The sequence below is a fragment of the Ursus arctos genome, unplaced genomic scaffold (genome assembly GCF_023065955.2).
Source record: "Ursus arctos isolate Adak ecotype North America unplaced genomic scaffold, UrsArc2.0 scaffold_26, whole genome shotgun sequence".
Taxonomy (NCBI): domain Eukaryota; kingdom Metazoa; phylum Chordata; class Mammalia; order Carnivora; family Ursidae; genus Ursus; species Ursus arctos.
In genome coordinates this window covers 2,957,245-2,970,923 of record NW_026622941.1, presented here as the reverse complement: position 1 = coordinate 2,970,923, position 13,679 = coordinate 2,957,245, and the positions used below count along the sequence as shown (strand labels likewise).

The window sequence follows — 13,679 nt, the reverse complement described above, 5'->3', positions numbered from 1 at the left end:
AAAGTAAAAGCCACAATAACTGACCTGCTTTCCAGGAACCAACAAGCTAGCTGGTAGGAGAAGACTAATAGGGAAGTTAAAGAGCAAGAGAAGGCAGTGTGGACGGCCCTAACATTCAGGAAGGAGAAAGCGTTAGACCAGTTAGGTCTCTTGCAGCATCAGCATCACCTAGGAACTTACTAGAATTGCAAATCCTCAGGTCCTACCCTAGACCTCCTGGATCAGAAACTAGAGGCGAGGCCCAGGAGTTAGTGTTTGCCCAAGCCCACCAGGTGATTCTGACACAAGCTCAAGTTTGGGAGCCAATGCATTAGACCGAGACTATGCAAATGTGTAGTCCTTTAGAAAACAGAATTATCCTCAGAAGAAGCACCTACAACTGGCTGACCCACTACCTGACTACCCCTACACCTGTCTCAATCAGAAGGATTCAATGTTGTGCCCCAGCCTTTCTGTCCCTTTCCAGCATTCAAGATGTGGAAGCGAGGACATGGTCGGTCCTCTGGTGTGAAATTCTGGATTTCCCTGGGTCTTCCAGTAGGAGCCGTGATCATCTGTGCTGACAGCACAGGGGTCAGAAACCTGTAGATGATCTCGGCAAGGGGCACCAGGGACTGAACAAGCTTCCTTCTGCCAGTGGGGGTGACATGGTGATGGCCACAGTGAAGAAAGGTAAACCAGAGCTCAGAAAGAAGGTACATCCAGCAGGTAACTGGACAACCACAGTCCTACCAGAGGAAAGCTGGCGTGTTTCTCTGTTTTGAAGATAACTCGGGGGTCACAGTAAACAGTCCAAGGGAAATGAAAGGTGCCGCTATCACAGGACCGGCTGCAAAGGAGCACGCACACCTGTGGCCCAGGATTGCCGCCACTGCTGGCAGCATTCTTCGGTGTGTTCAAAAAAAATTAAAAATTATTTGCTCCCAATGTTTGTCTTCTTGTTCTTTTCTACATGTCACCTTTCTTGACACCACCCAACCCTTGCCTCCTTTTGTAAAATGATATCACTCGGTGCAAACTGGCTGTGGGTGTGTGCAAAATAAACAGTACTTGGCACAAAAAAAAAAAGTTGTGCCTCAGCAAATTTGCATGCTATAGTGTTCAGGTTATTTGCTCACAGTAAAACTACAAATCTAGGAATGTCACGTGGCAGGACACTGCACACGGCACCACAACACAGCGTTTAGGGGCTCAAGTTCTAAATATCAGTTTCTGGCTCTACCCCACTAGGTGCTTGACCAAGGGAAAAATCACATAATCTCTCTAAATGATGTTCTCTCACCTAGAAAATGGACATAATAGCAATACCTGCATTTTCTACAGGTTCTGTGGAGATTAACATGATAGCGCATAAAAACTGCATTAGAATAGTGCACACGCGAAGTACTGAAAGGTTAGCTATTGCTAGGCGCATCTCGACTTTCTTAAGTACAGTACGATGAAAATGCAAAAAACTATTTAAATGACCATAAAACATTACATTTCAACTAAGAATGATTATTTCTAATCTGGCACTAAAAAAGTAGGAGGGTAGCTTACACTATGTTAATTAGTAATTAGTGTCAAAAATTGTTATAACAGGGGCATCTGGCTGGCTCAGTTGGGAGAGCATGCAATTCTTGATCTCGGGGTTGTGAGTTCAAGCCCCATGTTGGGGGAAGAGATTACTTAGATAAATAAATAAACTTAAAAAAAGAAAAAAATTGTTAAAACAGAATCACTGTATTATACACCTGAAACTAATATTATACTGTATGTTAACTAACTGGAATTTAAACAAAACCTTAAAAAAAAGAAACACTTCACATATGCTGGGATGGCTACACTAAAAAAGACAGAGAATAACCACCGTTAGCAAGGACGTGGAGAAACTGGAACACACATACACACACACAATCTGTTAAAACAGGTTGGGTGCCTGGCTGGTTCAGCTGGTAGAGCACTTGATTCTTGATCTCAGGTTATGAGTTCAAGTCCCATGTTGGGCACAGAGATTACTTCAACAACAACAACAACTTAAAATTGTTACAACAGGAAATAATGGAATAGGGATCATATTTAGAATGCAATTGTAAATGCCAGAAATAACAGTTAAAAGAATGAAGAGGGGAGGGCGCCTGGGTGGCTCAGTTGGTTAAGTGTCTGCCTTCGGCTCAGGTCATGATCCCAGCGTCCTGGGATCAAGTCCCGCATCAGGCTCCCTGCTCAGAGGGGAGCCTGCTTCTCCCTCTACCTCTGCTTCTCCCCTCCCTGCTCGTGCTCTCTCACTCACTCTCTTTCTCAAATAAATAAATAAAATCTTTAAAAAATAAAATAAAATAAAGTGATGTGATAATAACAGTATCCAGCAAAAATCATCATTGGATACTATAAAGTTGTGGGAGAGATTCACAAAGTCTCAAATAAGCACTTGCCCACTTATTTGTTAAAAATAAAGGGGTATGCATTGGGAAGGTATCTAATGCCACTGTGTTGCACACTTAAAAATGGTTAAAATGGTTAAAAATTTAAGTTACATATATTTTGCCACAATAAAAAAAAAGGAGGGAGAATAACTTAATACAATCAAGGTTTATATCTCCTTCAGGCAGGATCTAACCCAGTCTGGTGGCCCTGCCCATCCTGTGGCTGTGTCATCTAAGCACATGTGACCTCCAAGGTCATCACTGCGAGGGGAGAGAGACTGGTTAAAGTCACACCGGTTCATAGCTGCCTTAGGCCAGAAGTGATATGCATCACTTCTGGTCACAGTTCACGGGACAGAACTTGTCACAAGGCTCCAACTTAATTGCAGTGGAGGCTAGAAAGTGTGAGAAAGCATTTGGTGAGTGCTGTCTCTTCCACATCCATTCCCCCATCCAGTGTGAGCCCCTAGAAGGCAGGAGGTTCTTGGATTCTGCTTGGCCCCCCAGGGAGTAGCATGGTACCTTGTTCCTAGTAGGGGGTCAGGGAGGGAAGTGTTCGGTGAGGGATTAAATGAAGGAAAGCGTGGATGATGAAGTACATAGTGTAGGATACAGAGACAAAGTGTATTTTTTAATTCTTTAGAAACTAATTTTATAAGGCAAGAGTTACCTTCTCACACTTAAAAAGTAACTTGCTACTTTTCTAAACAATATCTTAGAAGATTCAACCTTTTACCACAGAAAAGGACAACTTCATATCTGCCCATAAAGTAAAGCATGGAATCATTCTTCTTTTTTTTCACCAGTTGCTACTTTGAGAAGGCTGACTGCCTTCCTAAAACTGTCCACAACCATTTTCCCATTATAAAATTAAAATATCTTTATTGTAGAAAGCCTTACACATATATCAAAAAATACAGAAGGAAGTAAAATTTGGCTGGATCAGCACCAGCAATAGATAACTGTCTTTTTTTAATATGCGATTGAGTTTACGTATGTATGTTGTGTCTGTGTGGTGTGTGCGTATTTGCTCAACAAAAGTAGAATCCAAATTTACCAGGCGTATTTACCCAGCACCTCAAATCTTCTTGGCCTTGCCTGTCTCTGAGGCCCCGACCACTTTTTCTACCCCAGTTGCCATGAGGTAGACCAAATATACATGAGTTCTAACTGGCACACAGGCACCAACACCGGTCCCTTACTTCCTGCTCACGCCAGATGCCTCTCGCTCCCACCCCGGCTTCCCTCCTGCCTTGGAGGTAAGAGAACCTGTGGGACCCACCTGACGCCGCGTACGCACAGCCTGCAAGTCTGAGGGAGGGAATATGCCATGCGGCACACCTTTTACCAATGAGATACAGAAGCTAGGGGTAAATTCTTCTCCTTCCTTCCTTCGGGGGCGGGAGACCGAACTTCATACATGCTCCTGACACACAGCTTTAGGACATCGAGCAGGCAGTCGGACTTGTTGCCAAGGGGCGGCCAACTTGGAAATGTACCTTTGAACTGACCTAATCTTCTTTCTCTCCTCAATCTCCCTTTCCCTCACTTCCGCTTCCCGAAGGAATCATAGCACATACGGTCGTGCCTCAAGCTCTAGGTTCTGGGGTCCCCAGACACAGAGATACCATGGATGCTCTGCTAGCTGTCCCTTCAGCTCTTATCACAATCGTGCACCCGGGCCTAACTGCCAAATGTCAACAATTGTATCTCTTTATCTGAGGGCCTTTTTTGGCAACCAGGGCCCACTTTGTACCTGTGCGTGGTAACTTGCCAGTGCCAGAGAACAGGTGCCCCTAGAAGCAGCCCTCCAACACCTACTGGTGGGAGCTGGTGTTTAAAGACCTTAGGTTTCTTTTTTTTTTTTTTTTTAGTTTTTTATTATGTTATGTTAGTCCCCATACAGTACATCACTGGTTTTCGATGTGCTGTTCCATGATTCATTGTTTGCGTGTAACACCCACTGCTCCATGCAGTACATGCCCTCCTTAATACCCATCACTGGCCTAGCCCATTCCCCCACTCCCCCCCGCCCGAAACCCTCAGTTTGTTTCCCAGAGTCCATAGTCTCTCATGGCTCATTCCCCCTTCTGCTTAACCCCCCTTCATTCTTCCCTTCCTTCTCCTACCGATCTCCCTGCTATTCTTTATGTTCCACAAATGAGTGAAACCACGATAATTGTCTTTCTCTGCTTCACTAGATTTCTTACTCACTTTGTGAGATAACACGAAGCTGTGAGTTCTCCATTGGCTCGAGTTCCCCAGTGACATTAGATTTGGTCGCCCACTGGTGGTAACTGGCTTGCCCATGCACCCTCACCCTCCAATGACTGCCTCTGCTGTCCCATCTCACTCCCCTCTCCTCTACCAGTATGTCCGGAGCTCGTCTCTCAGATAAGCTACTTATGTTTGAAGAAAAACGTAGGGGGACCAAAAGATATCTTTACAATGAGAAATCTGGCAGATGCTACCTTAATCAGGTAATCAAACATAATGTCACCAGTAATTGTCCCATCATAAGCTTCCTGAAGGATACACTGAAAAGGTCACAACATCATTTAGGGAGTATTTCTACCAATTTAATCATGACTCTAATCAAGAGGAAATAATTAGACAAGTTGAAATCTACAAGGCTTGGACTCAAACCATTTCAATGTCTCAAAAAATAAAACAAAGCAAGTGAACTATTCTAGATCAGGGGACTAAAGACACACAACGCACAACAACTACAACTACGGTGGGGTCCTTGAAAGGATTTTAGATCAGGAAAAAAAGAGCTGTCAAGGATAGTCTGGAGACAGAGGGGATTCTGATGATGGACTGCTTATTATTCAAAGGTATTGCATTATTGTTCAACTTGCATCAAGATTATATAAGAGAATGATCTCGTCCTCAGGAGATAGATAAGGAAATAATAGAGTGAACTGTCATGTTTTCTGCAACTTACTCTCAAATCATTCAACTAATGAAGTGTGTGTGTGTGTGTGTGTGTGTGTGCACACGCGTGTAAAGAGGAGGAGAGGAAGATAAAGCAAAGTAACAAATTTATCAATCTAGGCGAAGGACATGCAGGCATCCCTTGTATAACTTTTCTGAAGGCTTCAAATGTTTCAAAATAAAATGTTAGTAAAGACTTCCTGCATAGTCACAGTTATTGCAGCACAGATATGGCAAATATCCCAATACACCCAATGCAGACCAAAAACAGGAACAAATAAAACCACAAATATCCCATATCTTCTAATATAATTAGAAGACTGAAAATACTATAAGCTTCAAATTGCCTGGAATTAGAAAAAATAAACATCAACTTCTGGTGGAGATATTTCTCAAAACACACATCCTAACTCTTCAAGGAGAGTTAGGTGGGACATAGATGGGAAGAGAAATGCACTGGAGAAACAGGAGGATGGGGAGCCTAAGATGGAACTAAAATTGCTCCGAGGAAAAGAAAACCCACACAAAGTATGAAGATACTGACAAAGAGCTCTGGTAGGCCACAGCAGCCCAAGAAAAACAGCATATACACACCTCAAGGAGGCAGTCTTGGAAAGCCCGTGTTTCAGGGGACAAGAGGGCAAAAAGTAATGAGAGGTACCTTTTGTTTTTTTGTTGTTTTTTAATAATAATTTTTTATTATGTTATGTTAGTCACCATACAGTATATCCTTAGTTTTTGATGTAATGTTCCATGATTCATTATTTGCATATAACACCCAGTGTTGAAACCGTGCTATGAAGAGCAGAGAGGGCAAAGTATAGATCCTATAAGAGAAGAGAACATTTACAAGTCAAAGGACATATAACCATGTCCCCTTTCTTGGTGTTTTGCCTTCTAATAATGAAACCATACTCACTACACTTACAAAAGAAAAGGAACTGCTTTCGAACTAGGAATCTCGTAAATTATCTATCAATCCTGTTCACAAAATGCAAAATTAAAGATAAAACACAGTCAGTGAACTTGAAGATAGTGCAACAGAAATTATATAATCTGAAGGGGGGAAAAAAGACAGACTGAAAATAATGAAAGAGCCTCAGGGTCCTGTGGAATAATATAAAAACAACTAACACAAATATAATTGAAGTCCCAAAAGAAGAGGTTAAAGAGAATGGAAAACAACAACAACAGTAACAAAATTTAATGACTTGAAATTTCCTAAATTGGGTGACAAGCATAAATTTATAGATTTAAGGTCAGCAAACTGCAAGCAGGATAAAAACAAAGAAAATCACACCTAGACACATTGTAGGCAAACTGCTAAAAACAAAAATAAAGAGAAAATCTGGGAAGTAGTAAAAGAAAAATGTCCCGTTATATACAAAATAACAATAAAAATGATGACTCCATCTTACAATATTAAAAAGGCATACTTAAGAATAAATTTAACAAAAGATGTATAAGACCTCCCCTCTGAAAACTGCAAACATTACTAAAAGAAGTTAAGACCTTGTAAAAAGGGAGACGTACCATGTTCATAGATTTCAAGAGTCAATACCATTAAGATGTTAATTTTGCCCAAATCGATCTAAAGATTAAATGTCATGCCAGTCATAATCCTAACAGACTTTTTTGTAGAAATTGATAAAATGACTCTAATATTTATATGGAAAATGCAAAGGAACTAGACTGTCCAAATCAATCTTGAAAAACAACGAAGTTGAAGGACCTATACTATGTGACTTTATGACTCACTATGAAGCTATAGTAATTAAAATAGAAGTAATTAAACTGACATAAGAATTGATTAGTGATGAGGCACCTGGGTGGCTCAGTGGATTAGGTGACTGACTCTTGGTTTTGGCTCAGGTCGTGGTCTTGGGGTCAAGGTCTCTGGGTTGTGGGATCAAGCCCTGCATTGGGCTCCATACTCAGCAGGGAGTCTGCTAGAGATTCTCTCCCTCTCCCTCTGCCCCTCCCCCTACTCTTGCACACATTCTCTCTCTCTCTCAAATAGATAAATATCTTTAATTTTAAAAAAATTGATCAGTGGAACAAGAAAAAAAGCCCGGAAACCAACCATGATTCATACAGTCATATGAACAGCAATCTGAATTGCAAAGGTACAAATGTAATGCAATGGTATTTTCAACAAATGATGCTGGGATAACTGAATATCCATGTGAGGAAAAATTTTGTATTTCCCACAAAATATTTTTCACACAATTCACAAAAACTAGAGATAGGCCTAAATGTAAAAGCTACAACTATAAAATTTCTTGAAGAAAATATAGAACTATATCTTCATATCCTAGAGGTGGTCAAAATTCCTTAGACAAGACTGAGAAAGCAGTGACAATAAAAAAAAAAAAAAAGATAAATATGACTACACCAAAATGTAATACTTTGCTTATCAAAGAGCACCCTATGAAAATGAATAGGCAACCACGAAAGACTGATATCCAGGATATAAAAAAGATATAACTCCTGCAACTCAATAATAAAGACAAATAACCCAATTTTAAATTGTCAAAAATCTGAGCAGGCACTTAAAGGATGATACACAAATGTCAACAAGCCCAGGAAAGTGTTCGACATCATTAGTAATCAAGGACTAAAATTAAAACCATAATGACATACCCCTCTATAGCCTCCAGAATGGCTAAAAATAAAGACTACAGCACCAAAAGTTGGCAAGGATGTGAAGCAACTGGAATTCTGGCTGGAAAAAGGATGAAAGTATTCAGCTGTAAGCACATGCTACCCTCCATGAAAAAAGAATAATGACTCAGTTTCAGAGGGTAGAACAGCAGGCCACAGAGGATTATCCCCAGGCCCTGAATCCTAATCGCTCTTTTTATACCCTGGAGATCAGTCTTTTGTTAGGTAGGTATTGGTGCTTGCCTATTCATTTTCTTAGAGTTGTCTTTGATGAGAAGTTTTAAATTTGATGTAATCACATTTTTTTTAAGGAGGTATTGTTTTCTAAGTCTTGTCTAAGAAACCTCTGCACACCCACAGGTCATGAAGATATTCTTTCATATTTTCTTCTAGAAGCCTTATGTTTCATAATTTTGGAAATAAAACTGATAATCTCTTTAGAAATTAAACATGCATATGCCATATGACCCAAGAATTCTTCTGATAGGTATTTTCTCAGAGAAATAAAATCATATGACCAGGAAAAGATTTGTCAGATAGAGGCACCTAGGTGGCTCAGTCAGTTAAGTTCGACTCCTGATTTGGGTTCAGGCCATGATCTCAGGGTCATGAGATCGAACCCCCTTTTGGGCTCCATACTGGGGTCTGCACTGAGCATGGAGCTTGCTCAAGATTCTCTCTCCCTCTCCCTTGCCCCTCCACCACCCTCTCAAAAAGAAAAAAAAAAAAGAGTTGTGCAATGGAAAGGGAAAGAGCTTGAACCAGGGCAAGGGCTATGAGCAAGAAATGGATGAATTCAAGAGATACTAAGAAGGTCAACAAGATTTGTAAAAATGTTTTTATTCTTATCCACTTCCTTCTCACCTAAAAGCATTTCTAATTATAAGCAGAGAGAGGGAGGAAGGTGTAAGAGGGAATGAAGCATGTTACATATGGAAATTTTCCTCTTTTATCTGACCTTTTCTACTCTTTATTAAAAACAGGACAGGGGGGCACCTGGATGCCTCAGATGGGTAAGTGTCTGCCTCAGCTCAGGTCATGATCCCAGGGTGCTGGGATCGAGCCCAGCATTGGGCTCTTTGCTCAGTGGAGAGCCTGCTTCTCCCTCTCCCGCTCCCCCTGCTTGCGCTCTGTCAAATAAGTAAATAAAATCTTTAAAAAACAAAAAAAGGAAAAGACAGGATAGGCAGGGCATGATCATGAAGGGTAATATCAGCCACTTTAAAAAGCTTGAAACATTAGTTTATAAATCTTGGGAGAGCAATGGAAATTTTAAGCTGAGAACGATGAGATTATATTCGGGTGTCAGAAGGCTCTTTGTCAACAGTGAATAATTGAGGGAGGGATCAGTTAGGAGTGTGTTACAACAGTCCAGAGAGAAAATGATAAAGGAAGATCATGGCCACGTGGAGAAAGAATGGACTCTGGATATGTATTACAGGGGGGCAGAACTGACAGAACTCAAGGACGGGCGAGAATCTGACTGCAAAGATCAAGAACAGCAGGACTGGAGATCCAGTTGTTTTCTTTTATTTTCATGTATGTACGTGCTGCTATAACATTTTATGAAACTTCAAATGTCATCTCCTCTTTGAAGACTTATGCAGGTTACACTCTAAATAGAATCAATCCTATGTTCCCTAGCAATTTAGACATACATCAAAGCACATATTACACTCTAATCCACACTCAGCCGTTCAAGAACAGAAAGGCCATATACTAATTACCGAATCTCCAGCACTTAACATAGTCCTGACCCAGCACTAGTATAAAGAGCATTTTATTTTTATTTTAGCTTCTCTTCACTTTAAAACTGCCAGCATGGTATTAAAAATAAATGCCTTCAGTGGAAAAATATGAAAAGTTACAGAGATCGAAGAATATCCACACTAGTCTTTCTGCCCTTGAATAGTTACATTGGGTATACAGTCAATTCTCATTCATGGTAGTTCTATAAAATCACCATGAACACTGAATTATCAAATACTGAACCATTAAACACAGGGTTAGGTTCTTGTGAGCCTCTGGTCACAACATTTTCTTACATTAGTCAATACATAATCTTGTTTTATGTGTGTTTCTACTGAAAAATACCTCACTCAATGTATATTAACTCATTAACACCAACCTCACAGCCAGCAGCATATAACTCATGAACAATGCTTATCTAAAAGAAGCTTTCTTTTCTCTGTAAGAGACAGCACAGCCTTCTTGCACTTGTAATGCTAGATAGCACTTCAGCAATATGCTTGGAGGCCATTCCAGACTGCGAAATCACTAACAAAAAGTACAAAAATGAGAAAAATGTGACATTAAATATACCTCGAAGCACCATGAGTGTTGATTTAGGAGTTACAAAGAAATTTGAGTAGGTTCATTCCCAAATACAAGTTCCATGAATAATGAGGATCAACTACAGGTTTTTTATGTTTGGTTTTGAGATAAAACCTCTCTCCCACAGCTGTAGCTACACTTCTCATACACTCATCTTCGGCTACACCCAGTTCATATCACAAGGTAACAGGTCATGGCACCCACCACACTGCAACACAAATGCTTCTCTGCTAATTACCGCTACAATTAATGGTCTAAGAGAGGACTTTATTTTTTTGTTTTGTTTTGTTTTTTTTGTTTTTAAAAAGATTTTATTTATTTATTTGACAGAGACAGAGACAGAGACAGCCAGTGAGAGAGGGAACACAAGCAGGTGGAGTGGGAGAGGAAGAAGCAGGCTCCCAGCGGAGGAGCCTGATGTGGGGCTCGATCCCAGATCGCCGGGATCACGCCCTGAGCCGAAGGCAGACGCTTAACCGCTGTGCCACCCAGGCGCCCCTAAGAGAGGACTTTAAAAAGACAACTTTCCCTAAAAGATATCAGACCAGAGGCCACTAAAATACCTGAGCCAGTCGCAGAGTTAAATGCTGGCTTATGAGAATTTCGTTTAAAAATGTGCCTCAGACTGTGAGTTCTGTGGAGGAAAGAGGTCTTTCCTCCTCAAAGGCCTAGAAAGTCAAAAGTAGAAACAACCCAAATGCTCATCAACTTATGAAGAAACAAAATGTGGTATACCCTTACAATGGATTATTTTTATTATTCAGCCATAAAAAGAAGTACTGACAATGCTACAGCATGCATAAAACTTGAAAACATTATGCTAGGTGAAATAAACCCAACACACAAAAACTGTAGGATTCCACTTATGTGAAATATCTAGAATTGGCAAATTCAGAGACAAAAGTAGATTAGTGGGGTGGGGGATAGGGACAAATGAGAAGTGCATGCTAACGAGCTGTGGGTCTCTTTTCGGGGCGATAAAAATGTTACAGTACTAGGTAATGGTGATGGTTGTAAAACCGTGTGAATATACTAAACTCACCGAAGTGTTTAAATGGATGAATTTAATCGTGTATGAATTGTATATCAATTAAAAAAAAAAGCCTACGAAGGCTAAATATGCAGCTAAACTTGAATGTCAAATTCCTTTGAAATGGGTAATTCCTTCCCAACTGCGGCCACTCCTCCCAACTCCGCCTAGCTACAGACACAAACTTCAGCACCCTTCACTCCTGTCAACAAGCAGCATTTGGAAAGTTTCGCGCCCGTGCGCGGGACCGCCACAATTAACGATACGCCGCCTGCACCCCGTCGTGGGGTCTCCCGGTGTTGGTCTACGTTTCCTCTACTCCTGTCCCTCCTAACCAAACTCTCAGTAAGCCCTGATCCTGAACCCCTGCTGTACTAATTAGCACAGGCGCCGGACTCAGGATCACTCTGCTGGAGCCCGCAGGCCGAACTCAACCGCCGCCCCAATCGATCTACTCAGAATCTCTGCACCACCCCACGCTCCACAGCCCCGGGCCGGAACCACCGCAACTGGGCCTTCCTCCCTCCCTCCCCACTTACGCGCCTCAGGCAGCGCGCGGTGCACGCAGGGAGCTCGGTCTAGGCTAAAGGCAAGGGGAAAGGAGTTTAGATAGAGCTGCGCAGAGGAACCTGGGAAAGACCTGCAAGAGAACCCTGGGAAGAAGGTCCAAACCGAGGGCGGGCCCGGGGCGGGTGCGAAGGACAGGAGGAGGAGCCGAAAATCAAGTCGGGAAGGGGAGAAGAGCCGCAAGGCAATCGGCCGAAAGCCGTAAAGCAAGCTGGCAGCGCGACGCTGACCTCGACGTGCCAAAGCCAATGTCTCCACGTCACTCCCCCTGCCTCCATCTCCCCCATACTCCCTCTACTTTTGCGGTCGCCCAGGTCTCTGCTGCCCCCTGGCGGACTCGGCGAGCTCACGAGGGGCATGCCAGCGCCTTACTGAGAGACGTCACAAACCCAATTCCCAGGGACCGTGCGGCGATGGGGCGGGGTAGGAACTTAGAATCCGTCCGTGCACGCGAGGGATACTGAAGGAAAAGAAAAACATGCTTTTAAGTCTTCTTAAGAATGGTCAGCAGAGTCTTTTATAGATTCCACGCCAGGCAGGCATAGTAAACCGAGGCAGTATGGACATGTTTGCTCACTGAGCCTTCCTCGCCCGCCACTGCCGCGCGTGCACACACACACTCATCACCCGATGGCTTCTTAAATTAGCTGGGACCGGAGGGAAATGAGAGTGTGGCTACATGGAGGAAGGGAATTCTTTAGAATGGCCCTTGGAACTGTGCCTAGCAACTGAGTGATGACTGCACATCCTATTAGCAGTGTTCGAAAACAAGATTAAAATGTTTAGTCATCACAACCCCATCTTAAGTACTTAAGAATTTCAACAAAATCATTCTTTTACGTTTCCAAATTGGTTGTTTCAATACACCCCTTTTAACCAGACGGTTCATTATCTGAGCAGCAATACTCCAGACCAAGTCATTTCCTGGATGACTACTCACTCTTCCCAGTAACACCATCGGAAGCTGAGTAAAAAGCCTAGAATCAGACCCAATGCATGAACAACTTATTTGGTAAAGGTGGCATTTCAAATCAACCAAGAAAGGAATGGTTTATTTTTAAAATGGTGCTGGGACGATTAGTTAACCACTTGGGTTAGATTCCTTATCAAAACATACACTAAAATAAATTACAATTGAATTCAAGAGTGAAATGTTAAACACAAAGATACACATAAAATAAAGATACACAGATAAGTATCTGACCTCAGAATGGAGAAGGACTTTCTAAGTATAAAAATGAGACACAAGTCATAAAGTAAAAGAGGGACAGATGTAACTTAACTACATAAAACTTTTTAAACTTCTAGAAGTTGAAAACAAAATAAACTTTAGAAGTAAACCAGAAAAAGGGGGAATATCATGAATGGTAAAGAGAGCTTCTGTATAAAAAGTTCTAACAAGAATAACAGACAAATGAAATGAGTTAGATATTTCACACAAGGGTAAATACAATAAATATGAGAAAAGGTTTAACTTTAATAAAACTAAAAAAATCATGCATATTAAAATAAGTATCATTTCACTCATTTCCTTTTTAAATTAGGAAATTAAAATATTTTATACAAATAATACATGATTACATTTTTATTGAAAAATACAAACAATGAAAATAAATTCAACATTTTATTTGACCACTCATACATCAAAACCAGTCCTGTTCTCAAGTTAACCATTGTTGTCAGTTGATGTATACTCTTGCTGACTTTGTATTTATGATCATACATTAAAATAATGTTGTGTG

The 13,679-nt window shown here is 41.3% G+C and overlaps 1 protein-coding gene and 1 pseudogene across 16 annotated transcripts in view; one reads left to right on the top strand and one right to left on the bottom strand.

The window, feature by feature from the left end:
- The window catches only part of RAD52 (RAD52 homolog, DNA repair protein), a 36,890-nt gene extending 24,911 nt beyond the window's left edge, over positions 1 to 11,979 (bottom strand). For 7 of the 16 annotated variants that reach the window (XM_026502724.4, XM_048216476.2, XM_057303276.1 and 4 more), the window contains exon 1: positions 11,910 to 11,979. The gene's annotated coding sequence lies outside the window, so the exon portion shown is untranslated. The remainder of the gene's footprint in view (positions 1 to 11,909) is intronic. The other 9 variants (XM_044385318.3, XM_044385319.3, XM_044385320.3 and 6 more) reach the window with 3 other exon arrangements.
- Positions 396 to 11,957, top strand: LOC123001245 (60S ribosomal protein L23-like; annotated as a pseudogene).
- Positions 11,980 to 13,679: the final 1,700 nt, after the last annotated feature.